At 35.9% G+C, this 26,424-nt stretch overlaps 1 pseudogene; it reads right to left on the bottom strand.

Annotated features, from left to right (window-relative positions):
• Window positions 1-20,102: 20,102 nt before the first annotated feature.
• On the bottom strand, window positions 20,103-20,984 carry LOC140694174 (olfactory receptor 5AK2-like; annotated as a pseudogene).
• Between the last annotated feature and the right edge of the window lie 5,440 nt (window positions 20,985-26,424).

The raw sequence follows: 26,424 nt of genomic DNA, 5'->3' as shown, positions 1-26,424 counted from the left end.
TCACACACAAAGTGATCTATGTCACTGGGGCCAAAAAAGGGTGCCAGACTGTGAAGAGGATTTAAACTGCTGGATGGATAAGTCTCCAGCCCAGGTGACTCCCAGAGATGACCACATCTCTATCAGCTTTTGGTGGTCAGGTAGTACAGATGGACACATAGTAGTCATAGGTCATACATCAGCAGAATGATGTCTTTATTCCATTGTGTGTTCTTGCCTCCTTTGTCGAAGTTTAGTTGACCAAAAATTTGTGGGTTCATTTCTGGGCTCTCTATTCTGTTCCATTAGGCCATATATCTGTTTTTGTACCAGTACCATACTGTTTTGATTACTGTAGCTCTATAGTATTGTATGAAGTCTGGGAGAGTTATTCCTCCAGCCTCTTTCAGCAGCACCAAAAGATGTTCAGCAAAGTTTTAAGTCATGCACTTACTAAAACATGGTTTTCCTTACAGTAAGAGTGTCAGGACCTTGACGGGGTCAGGGAAGAAGAACAGCCACTATCTATGACGAATAAGTAACACATAAACAACATGTAAAGCATTACCAAAGAGTGTACAAAGGACTAAATGAAAACACCTAACTCTCTTCATGGAGAGGAATTCTCAAATCTCTAAAGATATAAACCCTTCCTAAATTAGTCATCCTAAATAAAAATGCATTGAAAAATAACAGAAATTTTTGTGACTAGCCTAGCTTATTATAAATTTAATTTGATGTCCTAAATTTGCAAGAACAGACATAATGCTGGAAAAGAAGAGTAATGAGGGAGTGTTAGACTTATTATTCTAAATGTATTCTAGATGAATTGCAACTATATCATAAATTAAATGGTACATGACTGAAAAGACCAATGGAACTGAGTCCTGAACTGCATTCAAATATTTATGGAAATTTAGAATACAGTAATATGAGGATTTCAAATTAGTGGTGAAAGATAATTAAGCAACTACAAAAAAAGGTCATTTAGAAAACAATAAAACACAATCTTCTTTAACTATATATGAAAATGAATTATAATTTCTTTAATGAACCTTCTTGTCATATACCAAAAAATATTCACTGGTTGTTGAGAATGGGGACAAGCTGATAGTCTCAGACTATGGGCAGAATTGTAGGTACAACTTCATGAATGGCATTTTGGCAATAACTATGAATATCAACATTTAAATACATATTCCCTGTTGACCCAAAAGTTCTACTTATAGCAACTGACATTTCTAGGAACACATACTTGAGAAGATATATACTTATTGCAGAATTATGTATCATAGAAAAAGATTGAAATGACATGAAAAGTACTGGGTGCATTAATTCAGGAATATTATAAGGGAACATCACATATTATACAAATAACTGAGCATGAGTTAGATCTATATAGAGTGGTATGAAAAGATGCTCAAGATGTTGAATAGTAAAATGTAAGTGTTTACATGCAGGCATATATCCACATACACATATGTAAATATGCTTATATGTGCAAAGATTGTTACTTGAAACATCTTAAGAAAGAGGCTTTGCACTAACTCTAGGTAAGAACACTGGGAAACACTAAAAAGGATGAAAAAGAAGTTTGGTTTGGTTTGGTTTTGCAGGATGTTTTACTAAGCTTTCTAGGCAAAAATCATCCCAATTTTATATGAATACTTTCTCAACTCTTTTTGTAACTTGCCTTTTTACTTTCTTTCAGGTGTTTTTGTTGAACAAAAGTTCTTACTATGGTCAAATTTATCATTCTTTCCTTCTTAGTTTGTTTAGAAATATTTTGAAAGGAGATTTATTTTTCACTTGCACCATTTCATATGGTTCCTATTTTTATAATCATTATTATTGTATTTTCTTTTTCATTTATTTTTTAAACATTTTTATTGAGTTATAGTCATTTTACAATGTTGTGTCAAATTCCAGTGTAGAGCACAATTTTACAGTTATATGTGAACATACATATATTCATTGACACATATTTTTCACTGTGAGCTACCACAAGATCTTGTATATATTTCCCTGTGCTATACAGCATAGTCTTGTTTATCTATTCTACATATGCCTATCAATATATACAAATTTTGGACTCATAGTCTATCCCTTTTTACCCCCCTCCTAGGCAACTACAAGTTTGTATTCTATACCTATGTGTCTTTATGTTTTGCATTTATGTTCTTCTTCTTTTTTTTTTAAGATTCCACATATGAGCAATATCATATGGTATTTTTTTTCTTTTTCTGGCTTACTTCATTTAGAATGACATATTCCATGAATAACCATGTTGCTGCAAATGGCATAATGTTGTTGGGTTTTATGGCTGAATAGTATTCCATTGAATAAACATACCACAACTTCTTAATCCAGTCATCTGTTGATTGACATTAAGGCTGTTTCCATGTCTTGGCTATTGTAAATAGTGCTGTTATGAACATTGGGGTGCAGGTGTCATCCTGAAGTAGGGTTCCTTCTGGATATATGCCCAGGGTCAGTATTACTGGGTCATATGGTAAGTCTATTCCTAGCCTTTTGAGGAATCTCCATACTGTTTTCCACAGTGGCTGCACCAAACTGCATTCCCACCAGCAGTGTAGGAGTGTTCCCCTTTCTCCACAGCATCCCCAGAATTTGTCATTTGTGGACTTTTGAATGATGGCCATTCTGACTGGTGTGAGGTGATGCCTTCTTCTAATTTTGATTTACATTTCTCTGATAATTAGTGATATTGAGCATTTTTTCGTGTGAGTATTGATCATTTGTATTTCTTCTTTGGAAAGTTTCTTGTTTAGGTCTTCTGCCCATTTTTGGATTGGGTTGTTTACTTTTTTTTTATTAAGTCATATGGACTGCTTATATATTCTGGAGATCAAGCCTTTGTCGGTTTCATTTGCAAAAATTTTCTCCCATTCTATAGGTTGTCATTTTGTTTTACTTATGGTTTCCTTTGCTGTGCAGAAGCTTGTAAGTTTCATTAGGTCACATTTGTTTATTCTTGCTTTTATTTCTATTGCTAGAGTAGACTGTTCTAGGAGAACATTTTTGAAATGTATGTCAGATAATGTTTTGCCTATATTTTCTTTTAGGAGGTTTATTGTATCTTGTCTTATGTTTAAGTCTTTGATCCATTTTGAGTTTATTTTTGTGTATGGTGTAAGGGAGTGTTCTGGCTTCATTGATTTACATGCTGCTGTCCAGTTTCCCCAAAACCATTTGCTGAGGAGACTGTCTTTATTCCATTGTGTGTTCTTGCCTCCTTTGTCGAAGTTTAGTTGACCAAAAATTTGTGGGTTCATTTCTGGGCTCTCTATTCTGTTCCATTAGGCCTTATATCTGTTTTTGTACCAGTACCATACTGTTTTGATTACTGTAGCTCTATAGTATTGTATGAAGTCTGGGAGAGTTATTCCTCCAGCCTCTTTCTTTTTCCTCAGTAATATTTTGGCAATTCTAGGTTTTTTATGTTTCCACATAAATTTCATTATGGTTTGTTCTAGTTCTGTGAAATATGTCCTGGGTAATTTGGTAGGGATTGCATTAAATCTGTAGATTGTCTTGGGCAGTATGACCATTTTGACAATATTGATTCTTCCAATCTAGGAGTGTGATATGTCTCCATTTTTTTAAGTCTTCTTTAATTTCTTTAATCAGTGTTTTATAGTTTTCCATGTATAAGTCTTTCACCTCCTTGGTTAGATTTATTTCTAGGTGTTTTATTAATTTGGGTGCTATTTTGAAAGGGATTGTTTCTTTACTTTCTTTTTCTGTTGATTCACTGTTAGTGTAAAAAAATGCAACTGATGTTTGAACTTTATTCTTGTAATCTGCTACATTGCTGAATTCTTCAATCAGCTCTAGTAGTTTTTGTGTGGAGCTTTTAGGGTTTTCTAGATTTAGTAACATGTCATTGGCATATGGTGACACTTTCATCTCTAGTTTTCAAATTTGGATCCCATTTATTTCTCTCTCTTGCCTGATTGCTGTGGCTAGGACTTCCAAGACTATGTTGAATAGCAGTGGTGATAGTGGGCATCCTTGTCTTGTTCCAGATTTTAGTGGGAAGCTTTTGAGTTTTTCACTGTTGAGTACTCTGCTGGCTGTAGGTTTGTCATATATAGCTTTTATGATGTTGAGATATGTTCCCTCTATACCCACTTTGGTGAGAGTTTTTAATCATAAGTGGGTGTTGACTTTTATCAAATGCTTTTTCTACATCTATTGAGATGATCATGTGATTTTGTCCTTTCTCTTGTTGATGTGATGTATTACATTGATTGATTTGCATATGTTGAACCACCCTTATGTCCCTGGGATGAACCCCACTTGGTCATGATGTATAATCTTTTTTATGTGTTGTAGGATTCTATTTCTAATATTTTGGTGAGGATTATGGCATCTATGTTCATCAGTGATATTGACCTATAATTCTCTTTTTTGGTAGTGTCTTTGCCTGGTTTTGGTATCAGGGCGATGGTGGCTTCATAGAATGAGTTTGGGAGTATTCCATCCTTTTCAATCTTCTGGAAGAGTTTGAGAAGGACTGGTATGAGTTCTTCTTTGTATGTTTTGTAGAATTCCCCAGTAAAGCTGTCTGGTCCTGGACTTTTATTTGTAGCGAGGCTTTTTATTGCTAATTCAACTTTATTTCTAGTGATTGGTTTGTTCAAGTGGTCAGTTTCTTCTTGAATCAGTCTTGGTGGACTGTATGTTTCCAGAAATTTGTCCATGTCCTCTAGGTTATCCATTTTGGTCCGATATAGTTTTTCATAATATTCTCATATGATATTCTATATTTCTATGTTACTTGTAATTTTTTTCATTTTCCTTTCTTATTTTGCTTATTTGTGCTCCCTATTTTTTCTTCTTTGTGAGTTTGTCCAGAGGTTTGTCAATTTTATTTACTGTTTCAAAAAAACAGCTTTTGGTTTGATTGATATTTTCTATTGTTTTTTAATCTCTGTTTTATTTATTTCCTCCCTGATCTTTATTATTTCCTTCCTTCTTCTGACTTTTGGGGGTTTTTTTGCTCTTCTTTTTCTAGTTCTTTAAGCTGTTGGGTTAGATTGTTTATTTGAGATCGTTCTTCTTTTTTGAGGAAAGCCTATATCACTATAAACTTCCCTCTTGGCACTGCCTTTGCTGTGGCCCATTAATTTTGTGTGGTTGTGTTTTCATTTTCATTTTCTCAAGTTATTTTGTTAATTTCAATTTTGATTTCCTCATTGAACCATTGGCTTTTTAATAGCATGTTGTTTAATCTCCATGCTTTCCTTTTTTTGTCCTTTGTTTCTCTGTAGTTGATTTCTACTTTCATGGCATTGTGATCAGTAAAGACGCTTGAGATAATTTCTAGCTTCTTAAAATTGTTGAGGCTTCTTTTGTGCCCAAGTACATGATCAATCCTAGAAAATGTTCCATGTGTACTTGAAAAGAATGTGTATCCTATTTTTGGGAGCTGTGATGCTCTGAAAATATTCACCAACTCTAATTTTTCTATTGTATCATTTAATTTCTCTGTTGCCTTATTTAGTTTCTATCTGGAAGACCTATCTGGTGATGTCAATGTGGTCTTAAAATCTCCAACAATGATTGTATTCCCATCAATTTCCCCTTTTATCTGTGTTAGTAATTTTTTTTATGAACTTAGGTGCTCCTATACTGGGTGCATATATATTAATGAGTATAATATCCTCATCTGTATTACTTCTTTAATCATTATAAAATGTCCTTCTCTCTTTCTTTATGTCCTTTCTTATAAGTCCATTTTGTCTGAAATCAGTACTGCAACACCTGCTTTTTTTGCTTTTCCATTTACATGGAATATCCTTTTCCATCCTTTCACTCTCAATCTATATGTGTCCTTCTCCCTAAAGTGGGTCTCTTGTATGCAGCATATTGAAGGTTCTTGCTTTATTATCCAGTCTACCACTCTATGTCTTTTGACTGGCACTTTTAGTCCATTAACATTTACAGTAATTAATGATAGATGTGTGTTTATTGCCATTTTGAACTTATTTTTGCAGTTGACTTGGTATTTCCTCTCTGTTCCTTTCTTCTTCCTTTTGTGGTTTGGTAATTTTTCTTTGTATTATCTTGGACTTTATTTAGTTTTTGTGACTCATATGTAAGTTTTTGGCTTGTGGTTTCCCTTTTGTGCATCTATTAACCCATCACTATAACTGTTTTTATTAAGCAGATAGTAATATAATCTCAAACTCATCCTACCGACAACAAAAAACTTAAAAAAGCAAAATAATTACTCTATATTTTCTTGCTTCCCTCTCCACTCTTAATGATTTAGATGTCTTCTTCTACAATTTTGTGTTTATTCTATTTGGAATTCATGATAGTTATCACCTTTCCAGTTATGGATTTCTCATTTCTGTAGCATCCTGCTTCTTTTCTATTTAGAGTAGACTTGTCAATATTTCCTTTTAGCATGGGTTTAGTGTTGCTGAACTCTTGTTGCTGTTTCTTGTCTGTAAAGTTCTTTACCTCTACTTCTATCCTAAAGAATAGCCTTGCTGGATAAAGTATCCTAGGCTGTCTCTTTTTTTCATTCAGGGCTGTGACTATATCTTGCCACTCCCTTCTGGCCTGTAGTGTTTGTGTAGAGAAATCAGCTGAGAGCCTTATGGGGGTTCTTTTGTAACTCACTCTTTGCTTTTCTCCTGCTACCTTTAGGATCATTTCTTTATCCTTGACTCTGGCCATCTTGATTATGATATGTCTTGGTGTGAGTCTATTTGAGTTCTTCCTGTTTGGGACCCTCTCAGCTTCCTGTACTTGGATATCTGATTCCTTCTTTAAGTTTGGGAAGTTTTCCATCATGATTTCTTCAAATACCTTTTCAATCCCCTTTGTTCTTTTTTCCCCTTTTGGAACCCCTATTATGAGTAGATTTGCATGCTTTATATTATCCCATAGGTCCCTTATATTATTTTCATTATTTTTAATTTGTTTTTCTCTCAGCTGTTCTGATTGATTGCTTTCTGCCATCCTGTCTTCTAGGTCACTTATTTGTTCCTTTGCATTATCTAGCTTGTTTTGTACAGCCTTTAGATCAGAGTTCATCTCTGCAAATGAGTTTACCAATTCTACTTGACTCTTCTTTATAGCTTCAATTTCATTTTTGACATATTTTATATCTCTAAACACTATCTCTCCTTCAATACTTTGATCATTCCTTTTTTGAAATCTTCATCTAGTAGGCTATCAATGTCTATTTCATTGATTGTTCTTTCAGGGGATTTCTCTTGTTCTTTTAATTGGGAGTGGTTCCTCTGCTTCTTCATATTGCTCATATCTCTCTGGCACTGTGGCTTATAGAGTATCAGTTATGTATTGTGGTCCTTAAGGAGTTTATTTATTTATTTATTTATTTATCTAAAGCCTATGCAGGAATAAAACTTTTAAAAAGAGAGAGATTTTTAAAAGAAGGGAGGAAAAAAGTTTAAAAACAGTATATAATCAATAATAGAAGAGCAACTTGAAGCAGAATAGCAATTGAGTTGATATGTTTTTTAAAACATTAAAAAAGGAGAAAAAAATAAAAAAACAATAATTGAAACCTGTTTATAATCTATAACAGGAGATCAAAACCAAGAGAAATAAAAATGAAATGAGGTGGCTTTTAAAAATAATAATAATAAAAAATTTGAAAAGAAAAATTTAAAGGAATTAAAAATGTAGTTATATAGAATTGTTTAAAATGTAAAGATTAAAAAGGCAATAAAAAGTAGAACAGATGAAATAAAAGGTTAAAAAAATGTGTTCTCCTGGAGACCATGTGCTCTTGATGATTTTATTGATAGGTCTTTCTGTCTTCACCCTGTTTCTCAGACTCAGCTTGCTGTTTCCAGAGGCCCTCCATTGGCACTCTCATCTGTGCTGCTTCCAGTGCCTGACGGCAAAGATCACACCCCCTCCCAACACTGGGTCAGGTGCTGCGCTCCTACATGGTGGGCTGGCAGGTCACTCCCCCTCCTGGTGCTGCAGTCAGATGCTGTGCTCGGGCGAGATAGGCAAGCAGAACATGCTCCCTCCCAGCACCATGGTGAGGTGCTGTGTCCCTGCTTGGAAGGCAGGTGGCCACCTGCCCTCTCCAGGTGCTGGTTGCTCCCATGCTGTATGCAGCTGCCTGCTCCATCTGGGGTCAGTGCTCTGTAGGTGGGCTCAGGGAAGACCATGAACAGCCCCTCCCCTGCTCTTTGCCAAAACCCTGCTCCTTGTTTGTCGTGGTGGTGCAAGTTCTCTGAGGTACCAGGGCAGGAAGATCCTATCTTCCCCAGGCTGTAGACAGATCTCAGTCCTGCCTAGGAGGTTGCAGAGCCTCCAGGTGCAGATTCAGGTCTAGGTCCAGCCCCCGCCCCCGACAGGGCACTGCACCCAGGAGAATATGGTGGCTGTGGCTGTGCCCCGCCTCTCTTCTCATGAGAAGCACCAGTAATGGTGCCGCAGGGCTAAAGAGACAAAGACTATTGTGCCCCTTCCCACAGGGCACATCAGCAGTATCACTTTGCTTTTTTTGTTTTGTAATTTATGGAGGGCCCAGGTTTTTCTGCTCTGTATCCCCTCCCAGCCATGGCATGCAGCACCTTGCTGTCCCCCAGGGATACCTCAGTTCAGCCACCCCAGTCTTCTGCCTGGCTCGGGCAGCCTGGACTTTCCCCCAGCTTCTGGCTCACATCTCAGGCTGGGTGTCACAGGGACCCTTTGTGCCCATTTAACTTAATCCTGTCAGCCAATGGGTGCTCTGTACAGACCCAAGCCTAGGAGGCTCCCTCTCTGTCCTGCTGGCCTCTCCGTTGGAGAGGGGGAGACCTAGCAAATGAGCACTAGTCCTCCTTTGCCACTTTTTCCCTGCAGGACCAGATCCACATTGTTTTTCTTTTTCTTTTTTCCTTTTCTCCTACCAGATTTGTGGTGTCTTTGCCTTTTGAAGAGGGCGATGTTATGTTTGAGTTCAGCAGGTAGGTGGGTCCATGGATGTGACTACTAGTGTATTTGTGGGAAAGGGTGAGCTAAAAGCGTCCTTCTACTCCACCATCTTGACCCCTTGCTAATTATGCTTTCTTTTATACACTCTATGTTTCAGTTAGAAGCCCTAATTTGCCAAAATGCTAATCATTATATTTAAAATCTTGACATATCCATGAAGTTCTAAATTATCTTATTCCTATCATTTTCATATTTTCATTTTATCTTTTGCCCTTGCTTAGTAACTCTTCTGTGCCATGATGGACTCATGGACATATAGAGTCTTTTATAGAATAGCTTATCAAAGTATTAATGGTAAATGATAATGTTCTTTGTAAGACTTACAATCTGTTGTGCTCCATATTTTTGCAATTTTGAAAACTATCAAAATCTTGTGATAGTTTAAATGCTCAACCTCACTTTCAGTAGTTGTCTCATCATAGAGTGAAAGCAGAGAGTACAAGGACTGATGCTGGTCCATGGACCACACATTACGTAGCACTGCTCTATGGTGTCCATCCATCATAATTTACCTATGTGCTTCTGTAGTGAGGGAGAGCAGATTGCCAACAATTTGTCTTCACTACAAAGAACTCACTGTCAAAAATTTTCTAGGGTATTTTCCTATAGAAAAATATTTTAAGTCTGAGGGTATGCTTATATTTCATTTGACCAAGTTTTTTCAGATTGCTTTCCATAATGGCTGCACCAGTGCACACTCCTATTATTTGTGTATGGGGATCCCATACCCTCACTTCCTAGTGAATATTGGTATTTTCCTAATAAATTTTTAGCCAGGAAATCAGGTGTACTAGGTGATATATGATTTTATTTGTTTCCTTTCCCTTTAATTACAAATATATTTGATCATTATTTAATGTTCTCAGAATTTTGAGATTCTATGGTTTTGTAAATTGTTTGTTAACTTTTTGGTGAAAGTTTTTATTGAGTTGATTGTTGATGGTATTTGTTTATCCAAGATTTGAATCTCTTGTCAGTTTTTGACTTAACAAATCTTTCTTACATTGTACCATCTACTAATTTTGTCTAAGATACCCTTTATACAATGAAATCTTTAAATTTAAAATAACAATTTATCTTTTTTGCCTTACAGTTTGTTCTTTTGAAAAAAATAATTGAATAAAGATCATTTCTTTCACTAGCTTGTTTCTCCAGGACAGTAAAAAGCAATAAGAAAACTTTTTTTTTTCATTTTATGCTGGGTTTCTGGCATATGTTATTTGTGGCACTATGACTTTTCATATCATACAAATAATTTGATAAATGTTTGTTTTTTCTCAATATTTATTTATTTGTTTTTACAAAAGACTAACAGGATACTTACTGTAGTCTGTGTGTGTCTCTCTATGTATGAGCAAAATATTTAAATATTTTAAACAATTATGTGGTTTGACTTGTTATTTAAAAATTTACATGCAGACACTAGACCCAACTATTTTACAGAAACTACTACCAAACACTTATGGAGCAGAAAATTCTAGCATTACATAATCTTTTCCTCTAAGTCTCAAAAAAAGTATTACCCAACTCATTTCATGAGGCAAATGTAAACTTGACACCCAATTAAGTAAAGTTTGAGAAAAAAATTACAGCCAATTTCACTTATGAATATAGATGCAAACCCCTTTAAAAATACACATTCAATAATCAAATTCATTAACACATTAAACAAATGGTTGTTAGGGTTTCAAAGAAGGGCCCAATTCTTCCTTTCTGTAGATTTGAACAAGTTGAGAAATAAAAGACAGTGTGTATATGGAGACCATTATATCACCTTTAGACACCTGGGGGAAGACTTCATTAGTCAAGTGAAATTAGACTTCTGTAAGTCAAGTTGCTTGCTCATAATGAACACCATAAGCAAACAGGCTTATCCATCCAGTCTTGGTGGCAGTGACAGGGGCAGCCCTCTTGCACATTGTGGGGAAGCACCTCTGAAATGCAGGGGTCCATGGGCTTCAGCAGCCTGGCTGCTCCTAAGGGTGAGGGCAGAGCAGGGCACACCAGGTTGTTCTCAGATTTAACAATCAGGTAAGTCCCTCCACCTTTCTAGGAACTGAGTGAATAAAATGGGGACAGGGTGGCTGTGATTACATAAATTGAGCTCCACTCACAGAAGAGAAACAGCAGGAGCAGGGACAAAGTATTCTCCAGCAGCAGTCATGACCAAGTTGTACCAACGTGATGTTTCCCCTTATATTAGTTTACAAGATCAATGCAATTTCAGTGAAATGCTTGAGAGAATTTCATGTACACCTTCAAAACTTATAAAACTTGTATGGAAAAGATAAGAGCTAAACATAGCTAAGAGAATTTCAGTGGATAAAAAGGGAGAATTTGTCCTTTCAGAAATCAGAACTAATTATAAAGCAACAATAATAGAGACAGTGTGGTATTGGTGTGAGGAGAGACAAGCAGGTCAATGGAACTGTGAGAAAGATCAGAAACAGGCTCACAAGTCACTGAAGCTTCAAGTATGAAAACAGTAGCATGCATAACAATGAAAAATGGCCCATTAAACTACTGTGCTATAAATGCTTGTGGGTATGAAATGTTATGTTGTATTTCTACTTTACATTTTATGAATCCTAAATGACTAAATTTAAATTATAAAGTTGTAAGATTAAAGCATAGCATAATATATATGACTTAGTTACGAAGTAAAAAATTTAAATAAGACTTAAGTGCATAAAATGTAAAACACTGAAAATTCAACTTTAAATTAAAATTACCAACATTATAAAAAAGAAAAGATTAGATACTGACTGGGAATTTACTCAGATGAATTTGTTTGCAACACATATAAATGACAAGCAATCAGTATCCAGCATGTTTAAATAATTTCTATGAATTTCCCCAAGGGAAAAATTCCCAAAAGACATAATCAGAACACTTATAGAAGGAAAATCTTAAATAGTCAATAGAAATATGGATATATATATACACAGCTCACTAATAAGACAATGTATTAACATTGCATGGAAATACAATTTTATAGTCCACAGCCTCTAAAATGCAAACTTTAGGTGAGAATGTGGACTCACTTATTTTTTTTTTGGAGAAATAAATTTGCATATTCATGTTGGAGACAAATTTGGAAATATTAGTAAAGTTAAACATTTATGTCCCTGGGTCCAGAATGTTTACTGTAGGGATATACTCTAAATTAATTTTTGACCATGTAAACAAGGACATGTACACACATTTACATACACATGTAAATATATGTATGAATATGTGTATGTGTAAATATACTTATATACACACAAGAAGAGCCATAGCAGCATCTTTGAATATAGTAAAATATAAACTATTAAATAAATCAGTAATGAAAAGTAAGGTGCAGAATTTAGATGGTGGCTACAAGAATGGTTGAATTCTTTTAAATATATTTTTGTACATCTTAAATAGTGTGCAAGGACAGGAGTTTCTCAGAAAGACAAACCCCACCCCGACACCTCAGTAGAGGGCTCCTCACTCTGATGTGGGTAACTCTGGGCAGGTCTGTAGCTCCATGGATTGGAGGATCAGTTTGGGATGAGAAGGTGCCTTTAGAGGTGGGGAGTACAGCAAACCCACCTGCCCACCTGTGGGGATGTGGGCAATCCGGTTCTCTCAAACATCTTGAGAAGTAAAAAGAGTGGGGTAACTCTGTGGTGCTGGGATAAGAGACAGTTCTCCTCTTTCAACATTTAGTGATGGTCATAGGCCAATAAGTATGTGTGAGCTGCCTCCTTAGGTTAAATTTATTGTAAAACAGATTAACTGCAACCCTTTCGAGGAGGCGTCCATGCAGTGTGTGGAAGCACTTGTCAGAGGAAGCTAGCACTGGTGTGAGTCCACTTAAACTAGAATCTTGATGAGATAATGACATTTACCATATTAATTTATTTCTCTTGTGTTAAAATAAAATGTATGACATATGGAGACAATTTTCAAGAGCTCTGGAAAACCAGTACAAGGGACACACAGACAATGTTAAGACAAATGCCCGAGCATTTTGAACCTCTTAACCTGTGCTGAACCCTGGAGGTTCTCAAGCTTCATTTATACTCAGCACTGTGCAGTAGAAAGGAGACAGGTATGGCTGGGTTTGAATTCCAGTTGCACTATCTCTTAGAGGCAAAGGATTTAGCTTCCTGTCTTCTCAATTCCAGCCTCTACAAAATGTGGATCACAGAATTACTGGGAAGTTGATAATGTTCATTGTTACACTGTGTACAATAGCAGAAGTTTGGAAATAGGGTTAACTAAGTCAGAGCAGATTCATATTATGGATCAATACAGAGTCCAAAAAGTATGAGGAACATATATACTTTTATATATGTTTTACGAACGGTGCTCATGTCATGTTTTCAAATGAGCAGAACAAGCTGCAGAATAATACACAAAGTATGGACCCTTTTAAAATAAAAATTTCTTTCACTCTGAACTCTATTTTTCTCATTTTACTTACCCATGAAAAAGCTCAGAAAGAATTCACACCAAACTTATAAGGGATTATCCTTGGGAGTGAGAGTGGGGAGAGGAAGTCTTTAAATGTATAAAGTTCATCACCTTTTCTTTAAAAAAAAAAAGCCTTAAGTATTTTGAAACAGAAGAGTAAGAGGAAGAGTGAAGTCTGGTTTGCAGTGATGTGACTTAAGGTGAGGTGATTTATGTAAAATTCCCAGCACAGGGCCAGCCACTGAGTGGGAACTCAAAACTGATTATAATAACACAGTCAAATAACACACTAAAGGTATATAATATCATTCATTCATTCATTCATTCATCCAATCATATGTTCATTCACATCCTTCTCAGGCAACACACAGCTCAATTCAGGTCCCTCACTTCATTTCCATTTTGTCACCAAGGATGAAGTGATTACTCCTGGTCTTGGCTGAAACTTACTAGAAATTTGAGTCTGACCCATTTGCTCTACCATTTCCAGCATGCACTGGGAAGGCACATGGCTGATTTTTAAAAATAGAGTTTGCTTCTTTTTACTTACACTAGGGTTGCATCTAGATTTTTCTTTCTGCATCTGGTACAGGCTGATGGCCACCAAGTTCTCTGTGTATTTCTTTCTAACTGGAGAGTTTAAAGCTTGAGCCTAAGGGATTGATACTTGCTCCCTTGAGAAACTGGGCTTCCAGGGGCTGAAATGGATTTGGAGTGAACAATGTTCAATAGTTATTTTCAGCTGAAGAATGTTTAAGTTTTCTCTAGAGAAATAAATTTAATCATGTTACTGTCATCAGGGACTTTGGGTGTGTGTGTGTGTTGCCTTGTTATAGAGCAAGGCTTTAAAATATTTTCTTGTTAAGAATCACTTTGAGCAATTCTTGCTATGTCTAAGAAGTTGTATTCAGGTCTAGAAAATTGATCTTGTCCCCCAGATCAGCAAAAAAACATGGAAATCTGGAAAAAAGATATCCAAAGCTAATCTAAATTTAAGATTATAATTTCTTTGGATCTATTTCCTAGCAAAGGAAGCAAAAGGGAAAGTAAACAAATGGAACCTGATTAAATGTAAAGGCTTTTGCACAGCAAAGGATGCCATCAACAAAATGAAAAGATAATCTAGTGAATGGGATAAAGTATTTTCAAATGACCCAACCAATGAGGGGAAAATAAATAGCTAGTATATATAAACAACTCATACAACTCAACATCAACCCCCCCAAAAAATAAAACAAAAAAACAAAAAAGTTGCCCAAACAATATGATTAAAAAATGGGTAGAAGAACTGAACACACATTTTTCCAAAGAGGAAATTCAGATGGCCAAGAATTTCTGTTCTTTAGAAGCCACTTGGTGTATGTAATTTATAATAGAGCTTGAACAAACACAACTGGAAACCACTACAATACAATTCCAATTTTATTACAGCAAATAGACACAAATTATAACCACCTAAACAAACATACATAGATGATAAAGTCTGTGAGGTTCCAAGCTTGAAGCTTTCATTGTCCTCGGGGACATATTACTTGCCAGGATGTCAACATGTTGCTATATGCGTGGACTTTGGCCAAGTCAGGAAGCTCACCTGAAACTTCAGTGTACACAGTTCCTTTTGGGGCTCTCTGTCACTGCCCATGTGGCTGATCTTTAGTTGTCAATCCCTCCTGGAGGTTCAGGGTTATACCTTTAGTTCCCAGTTCCTCTGGAGTTTGGAGCTGATAGGGCACATTCCAAAGCCCTGATCATAAGTCACACTGTTGGACTGTCCAGTGGCCAAAGCCTCCAGGCAAACAAAGCCACTCCTCTGAAGGATGGCATTTCAGGGTCTTTGAGGTCACCTCCCAGTAGGTGAAGACAAAGTTGGAACTTTTCTTCAGATAAGGTTAATTCTTCACTAAACACCCCCACATACATTAACTTCACCCAAGGCCATATCTCAGGTATGTAAACTATGACACGTACCACTCTAGCTACAGTGGAAGCTAGGAGGTAAGTACCTGTTTATCTGGCTGCATTACCTTCCACATAACATCGGGTTTTTTTAGGGTGGAATGAGAGGAGAATGGAAAGGGGGTCAAAAAATCAGTATATTTTGCCATGACTAGTGATGGTGAAGAGATTCTTTGTTTTTCAGTTTTTTAAATTATTGTCTTCTCCATGTCATTCTTGTTCAAAACTTTTACATGTAATATCATCTTTCCTTCCATTTTGGTCTAGACTAACAAAGTTAGCCATCTTTGCTATTCCTTGATCTCAAATTTTGGTTGAAGAACTGAGCCTTTATCATAATGTCTTAGAGACAGTTGGTGGACCCAACAATCTGGGATGAAACATGAGATGTTATAAGAACAGTTAGCAGTACTGGGATGTAGCTTGTATTTATTTTCCACGTGGGGCCATAGTCAAATTTTTGTGTGTATTCTTTGCTCATTCTTTTACTAAGCACTTAATGAGCACATGATGTATTCCTGAATTAATGGATGCTGGGGACATAATAATGAGCAAAAGAAAAATTATCATTATGTTTACAGAGATTAAATTTGAGTCTTTGTCATGCACACACCTATGGCAGTATAAATCATTTCCTGATCAGGGTGTCAGCTAAAAAATACTTATTCCAGGTAGGAACATTTTCTCATAGGTTATAAATCAGGTCACAAATTATTTCCTTCAATGCAGGCACATCATTTCTATGTGATGTTGCAGGTCCTACCATTCAGTGGTAGAGTCAATGACTCCAATTCTTTGAATCAGGGTTGGCCATGTGACTTGCTATGGACAATGTGATACCAGCTAGTGCATAAAAACATCCCACTTGGATTTCTCTGGCACTCAGTGTTAGATTTATGCCCAAGCAAGGACTTAATCCTTATTGATTTTATAGCTTCTTTTACTTCCTCATTTCATTGTCAGTAGATAAGGAGATTTAACATGGAATCATAATGCCACACTATAAGGATGTTTTCCCTACTCTTGAGAGTTGGTAGATCTAGGCTGTAAGTACATGCAAGAGGGGGCCCTAAAGAAAAGATAAGAGCTCAGGAGCAAGACAGAGCCCCTTTACTTCCCCTATCACAGAGGGCAAGCTCAGGATGGTAGATGATGCGTGTGTGTATGAGAAAATAATGAGCAACACAGTTCAAAATTAAGTTAATCACAGGATAGATTAAAAAACATTTTCATGAAATATTTTATAATTGAATAATTGAGATGATTATAGATTTATGTGCTGTTGTAAGAAATAACAGATGGAGATCCATTGTACAGTTTGTCCAGATTCCTCTTGTGATAGGCAGAGTAACAGTTCCCAAAGAATCTACATCTATGAACACCTGGAATCTGTAAACCCATTAGACTGTGTGGCAAAGAGCAACTAAGGTTGTAGATAGAATGAAGGGTGCAAATTAGCTGACCTTGAGGTCAAGAGAATACTCTGAGTTTTCTAAGAGTCCCTAAAGTTGGAAGAGGGGTGTAGAAGAGTGAGAGTCAGAGGGCAATTTGCAGATGCTGTGATGTTGGCTTTGAAGATAGAGAAAATAAGCTATAAGTCAGGGAAAACAGGTGGCTTCTAAAAGCTGAAAAGAAATCAAGAAAATGGATTCTCCTCTAGTTTACTCAGAAAGAAATACAACCCTGATAACACTTCATCTAGAGACCCATTTGGAACTTCTGACTTCCAAAACTCTAAGATAATAAGTCTGTGTTGTTTTAAGCCACTAAACTTTTTGGTAATTTGTTATAGCAGCAATAGAAAACTAATACACCACTAATAGTAAGGTTTTGAAAAAATTATAGTATAAAATCACAACCAGGATATCAACACTAATGCATTGCACTGATTTTATTCAGATTTCTCCAGTTTCCTCCAAACTCATTTGTGTACGTGTGCTTGTAGTAAGTTCTATAAATTTGCTTATTTATTTATTTATTAATTAATGGTGGTACTGGGAATTGAACCTAAGATCTCATGCATGAATTTCACTGAGCTATATCCCTCCCCTGCTAAAAATTTTTATGATCCATGCTGATTTCTATTGTCACCACCCCAGTGAAGATACTGAACAGTTTCAAACAAGGATCTCATGTATTGTTCTTTTATAACACAACCTACACCTCATCCAACACTTACTTCACTCCATCCCTAACCCTGGTAACCATTCATTTGTCTTCAACATTCAAAATTTTGTCATTTCAAATATGTCTTATAACTAGAACTATACAGTGTACAACTTTGAGGTTTGGCTTTTTTTTTTTTTTATCTTAGCTTAATTCCCTGTAAATTCATCCCAGTTGTTGTGTGTATCAAAATTTTATTCATTTTTACTCTTTACTAATTTCACTTTTTAGGAGGGTGTCCTCTTAATGGTTGAGATTTGGGCTTCTGCTTCATGGATATTTGCTTAGCGTTCATCCTGTCTCAGCCTCTAGCTACTCTTCCAGTTGTTTCTCCCTGGCTCCCAGGCTGCTATTTTAGGCTGGGAACGAGCCCTACTTCTATCCCTCTGATTCCTTGGAAATAGGTCAACAAGTTATTATTATTATTTCTTTAGTGATTTAGATGCTTCCTAAATGTCTTGCTAGGGTCAGTACCTGATTCAATTGTAGGTGCCCTGTGATTCTACACTACCCCCAGTAAATTTTTGAAATTGCAAAAAAAAAAAAAATACATGAATGGATGCACAGAATACTGGTTCACTCAAGACAGGAGTTTATATTTTTTGTTCCCCTCAGTCTTGACGGGGCCCAAACAGCTTTAAGGCAGCTGATGATTTATGAAACATATGTGATTATGCAACAGACCACTGCTACTCTGCACAATGCCGGAAGGGATGTCTCTCTTCGACAAGTGCTAACAATTGCTAATTGTTCCCGTGTCAGAACCCACATCAACTGTTTCATCCTTACATAAGACTCTGAGATTTTTGCTACTTTTGTCCATTTACCATTCAGTTTATTTCCTTTTGGGGTTCTTTCACTTAGGTATTGAATGCCTAGTACTATGCAACTCTCCACTTCGTGCCCTGTTTCTAATTTGGCCACTTAGACTTCGCAATGTGCACTAAGTTCTTCTTTGCTTGATCACCTCCCTCCCAAATTTACTTGAGGTATAACTGATAACATTTGTATATACTTAAGGTATATACATGGTATTTTGATATAGATATACATAGTAAAATGATCATAACAATTAAGTTCAAAATATCCATCATCTCACATATTTAAAGTTTTCTTTCTTTCCTTTGCTTCCTTCCTCTTTCTTCCACCCTCCTCCCTCCCAATCCTTCTTTCCTTCCTTTCCCCCTCCTCCCTTCCTATCCTTCCTTCCCCTCTCCTCCCTTCCTAGCCTTCCTTCTCTCCTTCCTGTGGTGACAATGCTTAAAATTTACTCTCTAAGCAAATTTCAAGTGTATAGCACTGTGTTTTAACTACAGTCATCATGCTGTACATTAGTCTCCAGTTTTCCACTCTAGGGTCTCTGGAAATCCTCTGTCTACTTTCCATGATTCTCCAGCTATTGTCCCTTGTCCTGGTCTTTGAAGACACATGGATCTGCCCTGGATACAAGATCTCTTCTTTCTAAAGTTAGACTTTTGCTGGGCAGATTATGGTCATGCTGCACAGACTTCAGGTTAATTTTAACTGATCTCTTAGAATTTATGTAGGATAATGTACTTGAAAAAAATATATTCATCTCTTGCCCAATTCTCCCTGTGCTGTTACTTAACAGTACATTCCCTGGCCAGTTCATTAGATTGGCTGCTGTTATTTTAATATGAAACTTGATCTTTCATCTAGCTAGCATGTTGTCTTTAGATTTATGTGAGGATTTCCATCACTTACCCACAATCTATCTACTAAAGTTTTTCTGTCAACAGTTTGTTTTCCTGAATCAAAGTGCTCTTGGCTTCTTGAATTTCTCAGTGCATCTCTAAGTTTAAAATTTTCTGTCTGGTCTAAAATGATTGGTACACCTTTCATAAATGAATGACCACTGCCATTTTAGATCCATTTACATTCTATGTTTTCTATTTCTATTAGAGAGATAGAAACTATTTCTAGAAGTTTACTTAACTTCCACAAGAAAAGGGAGGATTCAGAATAATGAGGGTAACTAATGACAAAACAAGTCACAATGTCACATGAGAAGTAAGTGTTTTAAAGTGCTGTAAGTAGGAAGTACAGTGGCCTGAGCCATAAGGTGCTTTTCAAAGCAGTACATTTATTTTGCATTCACGTATACAAGACAATTGGAACAGAACATACAAAGAGCTACTTCATAGATAATTTGGGGAACTTGTTTAAATGAATAGGAAATAGTGAACTTCAATTTTAATATTGATTATATGCAAAATACAGTCTTTAAGAATGTATCTACAATATATTTGTAATAACTATACTTTGTAAAGTCTACACATATTCCTTAATATTTGAAATAAGTTCCATAGAGTTCTTCTTCATGGGTAGTATGTGATATGTTTCTCAAAATATATAACCAAAAAGTTAGTCCCATGAGCTGTCACTATATTTATTACATTCTAAGAAATTATCTACTGAAGGAGGTATCACTGGTTTAAGAGGTGAACAGGTTCCCTATTTCAGAAACATTAAATATGGTCAAACATCTTTACTGCATACTTTGGTGTGCTGCATTTTAACCCTTGGGGTCCAATCTAGAAGAATTTCTTCCCCATCACTTTTAGAGCTTCTTTTACCTCCTTATTTCTCAGACTTTAGATCAGGGGTTCAACATGGGAATCACAATGCTGTAAAATACAGAAGCCACTTTCATGTTCTCCTGGGAATTATTAGAATGAGGCTGTAAGTACATGTAAGAGAGGGTCCCACAGAAAATGGTGACTGCATCATTTGGGAGGAACACGTGGAGAAGGCTTTTTTCCTCCCTGAACTGGAAGACATCTTGAGGATGGCAGCCAGGTTACACGTGTAGGAACATTTGATGACTGACACGGTGATCACCAAGTTAAATCCCACAAAGACTACAAGTAGCATGATGTTGATGTCAATGTTGGAGCATGAGAGGGTGAGGATTGGAGGAATGTCAAGTAAGAAGTGATTGATGGTGTTGCCCTTTCAGAAGAACACTGAAATGTAAACCCTGTGTGCACAGAAGCATTTATAGTGCCCATGACATATGAACCAGCTACCAACTGGATGCAGACTCTCTGGGACATGACTATGGGATAGCAAAGTGGGTTACAGATGGCCACATAATGGTCCACTGCCATAGTCACCAGGAGGTAGCAGTCAGTGGTCACAAATGTTGCATAAACCAATAATTGCATGACACAGCCCTTGAATTATATTGATTTGTTTTCTACTATGAAGTTTTGCATTGTCTTGGGAATGATAGCAGAACTGTAACAGATATCAACAAAAACTAAATGTTGTAGGAAAAAGTACATGGGTGTCTGAAGTCTGGACTTCACATAGATGACCAAAAATATAGTTAAGAGGACATACTGAAATTTGTGTTGGGCACCAAATCCCTGAAGAAAGAATTCAGTCACTCTAGTGCTATTTCCTTGTGTCATGACTATCAAAAGCCTAAAAAGGACCAAGATGAGGACCAAGAAAAGAAAATAAATCTTCTTAAACATGAAAGGTTATATTCCAGTCACCGTTTTTTGATTTTCATGGCAAACACTCACATCAGGGCTTATTTCTTTCCAATTTTTTTTCTATTTTCTTGATAAAAACCCACCACAAAAACAGTGATATGTGAGCCATGGATTCATCTCCAAAATAAGTAAGATTTCATAGAAGAAGACTGATTTCTAATATGTGTTAATCTAGGAAACACAGATTAACACATTTTCATTATATTAAAAATGTATTCATATTTGCTTAAACCAATATTCTTATATGATTTTGTACCTTTCAACAACCTATAGCTTTTCTCAACCACTTATCATTTGAATCCTGGTCAAGTTCCTGAAGTTAGCAGCATTCACTAGGGAAATTTTCTGAGAATTGTTTATGATTCACATATGCATGGAAGACTTCAGAGCATCTTTATACCATCATCCTTAGCATGCAACTGTATGTATATATATACATAAATACATATATTTATATATACACACACACACACTTTTATTTGTGTATATATATATTTATGGATTTCTAAGAGATAGTCCTGCATTTCCCATTTCCTTGTTTTTCTCTTTAGCCATAGCCCATCTGCAGGACAAATCATCTTGTAATAACACTATTAGTATATAATGATAGCATATTTTAAATCACAGAGCTCTTTGTTTTCCACTCTGAATTTTGTTACCTATGTACCTGGTTAGGAATACAGCTGAGTTGTTTTCTTCTATAATTTTTCATATTCTGTAAGCCCCCCAAATCCTCTATTCTAGTTCCTTTACTCTTAAACATGACTCCAACTGCTGAGCACTGCTCAGTGTGGAGTAATGTGTCATGGGCCTTTGCTGAGGCAGAAATGGCCTCATCAGTAGATCTCCTTTCTCTTCTAGGCACACAGTTAAACATCACTTCCAATCGAACTTTCTTAAGTTTGGCCAGGATACCCTTTTTGGCCAGTGGAACATGGGCAAAAGGAAAGAATGCTGCTTCTAGGCCTTCCCTGCTCCCCTCCAAGTGGAATCATATGACTTTCTACTCCCTTTATCCCTCATCTGTTGACTGGATACTGACATTCAGGAAAATTTTGGAAGCCACGTGTTAAGATAAACTACAGGACAACCAGTTAAATCAGGACTGCAGATAAACCACATAATTTGTTAGTATAACTAAAATTTAAATATTGCATGGAAAATCTATGAAAAATTACTGTTCATTTGAAATTCACAGTTAAGTGAGACTTGCATTTTTATTTGCCAAGTCTGGCAGCCCCATCTACGTCACTATTGTAGCCTTGTTCAGTCTCTGATCTTGAATGACACTGTGGAGCAGAGACCCTCTGCCAGCAAACTGTTTCCTCCACTGGACTGTATGTGATTGAGAACTTCGGGTATGAGAAGTCACTGAGATTTTGAGATTTGTTTATTCTCACAGCTAGTGTTATTTTAATCAGCTCTCACTGCAGTCATGCTTCTGATTATTCATGAGTGACCTTTAATTGTCTGATGCACAGTAAATTGGAGTACTGTTAAAGTAAGACTGAGTCTTGTTAGTTGTGAGAGTCTATATGGTTTAGAATGCATTATTTTCCAAAAAAGAAAGCATAATTGATACACTCCAATGTCAGTTTTTTTTTTATTCTCTGTACTTTGTCTTTTAGGGCATTAAAAGAAATTAAGTGTTCAAAATTCTCTAAACCTAACCATCATGAATATCAAATGACAACTGCATGTGGGAGTGTGGCTGCTAAAATCACAGGACTAATTTATATGTAGTATCCCAGCAAAATATTAAGATTAACATTTTACCAAAATCTCACATTTCAATGACTATTGTCAAATTCAATGTGTTTCAGACACTGAATTTTTAATACCAGTGATAATGCCTTTAACAAAATAGTATCCCAGCAAAATATTAAGATTAACATTTTACCAAAATCTCACATTTCAATGACAATTGTCAAATTCAATGTGCTTCAGACACTGAATTGTTAATACCAGTGATAATGCCTTTAACAAAATAGTTTTTGAAAATTCTCCTCTGGTAATTGCTTTCAGAATCTGAAATCCATCTTCCTGAATATAAATCAATAGTGGAAATGTTTGTTCCTTGAGGGTTGATTCAAAACAAGTGAGGTGGGGAGAATTATTTTTGAAAATCCCATTCATCCTTCTGCTCCAAGCCACATAATATAAAAGACAGTGAGAAAACCGGATTGTACCCAACACCTGAAAATGCTGGACAACACATAACAAAGATCACTGTAAAGTCATACTGAGCTCAGAAGCAGGTAAGAAGAGTGCCCAGCCCTGGAGATCTAAAAGGAACCTGCAAACCAGACAAGATGATGTTCAAGCTGCCACAAGGATTTCTGTTGTTCTATGAAACAAAGCTCTTTGGTTTAGAGATGTAAGTGAGGGATGGGAAACTATGTTTCAGATTTGCAGAGTGTAGTTGGACCCAAATATACAATTTTGGTAAGTAATGGCTTAGAACGAAGCCACCTTGATGGAAAAAGAGCTTCTGCTTTGGCAAAAAAAAAAAAAAAAAAAAAAAAGATGGAGAAGAAGGAGAAGGAGAAGTCCTACCTGAATATTTGTAACTATCACCTTGAATTCACATGGGTTTGGAGTGTAAATTTGCAATACTAGGTAAGAAATTAACAGAGAACTCTGCTGGGCTGTGAATACCTTAGCTATCTGGCAGAAACAAAGCAAAATCCTGAAGGGGAATATACCAATAATCCAGATCACCTTAAGATTCCTGCAGGTAAAATCAGTAACAGTGATATTATAATGCAAAAAATTAAAAAAAAAACAAAGAAAAAGCCATTTTGAAGAATACTTTGCAGAAACAATAGCAGGTTTGAATAACACAGGATTTGGGATATTCTAGTTACCAGGTATAGAATATAGAGTAATAGATCTTTGTTATTTAAAGAAATTAAAAATGAAAATAAAAGCAAGGAAGAAAAAGACTACCAAAGGATTTATAAAAGAGTATTGGATTTCCTTAAAAAATAACTGAAATGACTCAATCGGTGAGTTAAGTCTGCAGAGAGAAGGGGTGAGCAGGAAGACATATATGAAGAAATTTCCTAGAAATTGTACACAGTGACAAGGAGATGGAAACAGTGAAAGACAGGTTAAGAAATGTGGAAGTTAGAATAGAATGCACAAAATTAGCATGTCAGAAGGAAAGAGAATGTTTCAGGAAATGATGGCTGAGAAATGACAAAAGTTAACAAAATTTGGAGAGTATGAAGCCTTTCAAGCTGAATAAATAAAAACTGTCCACACCTAGAAATATCATTGTGAAAAAAATTGAACAACGAAAGGAAACAGAAGATAATAAAAGTAGTCTGAGAAAAGGGAATGACAGAGTCTGAAAAAGCAGACTTCCCAATATGACAATAAGCCAGAAGAGAGCAGAATAAGCTCCTCAGAGGGCAGAGAGAAAACAGTCACAGTCTAGAACTGCACACCCACGTCGCAATTACACAAGTTAGGCATGGTGGGAGGGTCAAAAGCAGTACCTACAGTTGTTTTAATGCCAGAAATGTTCATCGTGAATCTAATTAAGATGAAGCTACCTGAAAAAACCCAGCTGATGGGAAATTCTACACATCAATTGGCTTGGACACCTAAATAAATGTCAATTTCATAAAAGACAGAGAAACAAAAAACAAAACTGAGTACTGTTTAAGATTTGAAAAGACTAGAGAGGGGAGGGTATGCCCCAGTGGTACAGTGTGTGCTTAGCATGCACGAGGTCCTGGGTTCAATACCTAGTAACTTCATTAAGAAAAAAAAAACTAATTAACTCACCCACCAAAAAAATATTAGAAAGAAAAGACTAGAAAGACATTACATCTAAATTTATAGCACAATCCTTGATTGGATCCTGAATCTGAAAGCAAAGTATGTATAAAGAATATTGTTGGGACAAGTAGAATTTAAATAAATAATAGAAAATGTTATTTTATCAATATTAAATTCCTTTGGAGTGAAAGCTTGGGTATAACAGATTTCCTTTGTAGGAGATAGATGTTGAATATTTATTACCTAGTTTTCTATGTACAGACAAAGCTAGATGTAAAGAAAAAGAACCGGTTAATCTAAGTGAAATGTGTATCAGTGTTTCTTGTACTATCATTTAAAATGACAATCTATTGTATATCTTGTTATAAAGGTCTTACATTTAAAAATAAGAAGCTAATAAAAATATGGATAAAATAAAACACTCTCATGCAGGATCAAATGGAGACACTTTACCATCAACAGTTGTGCACTAAATATGCTACTACAGATTGTTGTCAGAAGGATGTGATCTCTGAAAAAAGTCTCAGAAGCAAGAAGAAATGCTAAGCTTAGAAACTGGTAAGCATGGGAAAGAACATATTGGAACAAAGAGAGGCAGTATTAAATATTAATGATATTGTCTATGGGGAGGTGATAAATTAAAAATATCAGTTTATATTAATAGGTCAGAGAATTCATTAGATTTGGGGTACTCTAAAATTCTTGTACTTTAGAATTTTACTTAGATGTATATATTTTCAATAATTACAAAAGACAAAAAAGGAAGTTTTTTTGTAAAGGTTAGGGGAACAAATGGAATTTTAAAATCAATCTGAATAAAGATTATAAAGGAGATAAAAAGAATAATAGGAAAAATCAAGATAAACAGAAATCATCTGAGGAGGCATAAATGAATCCAAATGAATTAGTAAGGAAAATAAATATAAGTGGGTTAAACTCATCATTAAAATTCAAAGATTAACAAATTGGATTTTCAAAATATAAATCAAGCCATGTGATACAGCAGACAAAAAATTAAGAAGAAACTAAATAACTAATAATTAAGTAAACATGGTATAAAGAATAGGATATTATGCAATAGTGCAATATTATGCAATATGCAATATGCAGAGAAACAAGGGAATTACCATGTTAACTGTTAAAAGAGGTGAATTCAATCCAAAGGAAAAACAGAGCAACTCAGTTGCTGAAAACAATGTTCTGAGATTTGGGGTCAAAAATGGTGAATCAGTTAAGTCCACAGTCCTCAAGTTCAACTGTCACAGTGATTGTGACAAAAGTCAGAGTTAATAGTGCCCAAGAGGAGATATAAACCAAATGCTATCTGACCTTAGTTCAGGGAATGATCTCCTCTTGTCACAGGATCTAGAAGACTTTTCTGAGATAAGCAGCTTTAAAAATGTACTAGAAATGTGTTTGGGATTATTTAAGGTGGAGATTTGTGCAGCCAGGAAGGAAACTCCAAGCAGAGGAAGTTCTTTGACCAAAACGTAGTGATGCTGCCTTACAAGCACAGGATACAAGAGGGACTCACAGTGTGCACAATTCCAGGAATGCTGCTCTG

This window comes from Vicugna pacos, unplaced genomic scaffold (assembly GCF_048564905.1).
Source record: "Vicugna pacos unplaced genomic scaffold, VicPac4 scaffold_20, whole genome shotgun sequence".
In the NCBI taxonomy this organism is placed as follows: domain Eukaryota; kingdom Metazoa; phylum Chordata; class Mammalia; order Artiodactyla; family Camelidae; genus Vicugna; species Vicugna pacos.
This window is presented reverse-complemented; position numbering and strand designations above follow the sequence as displayed.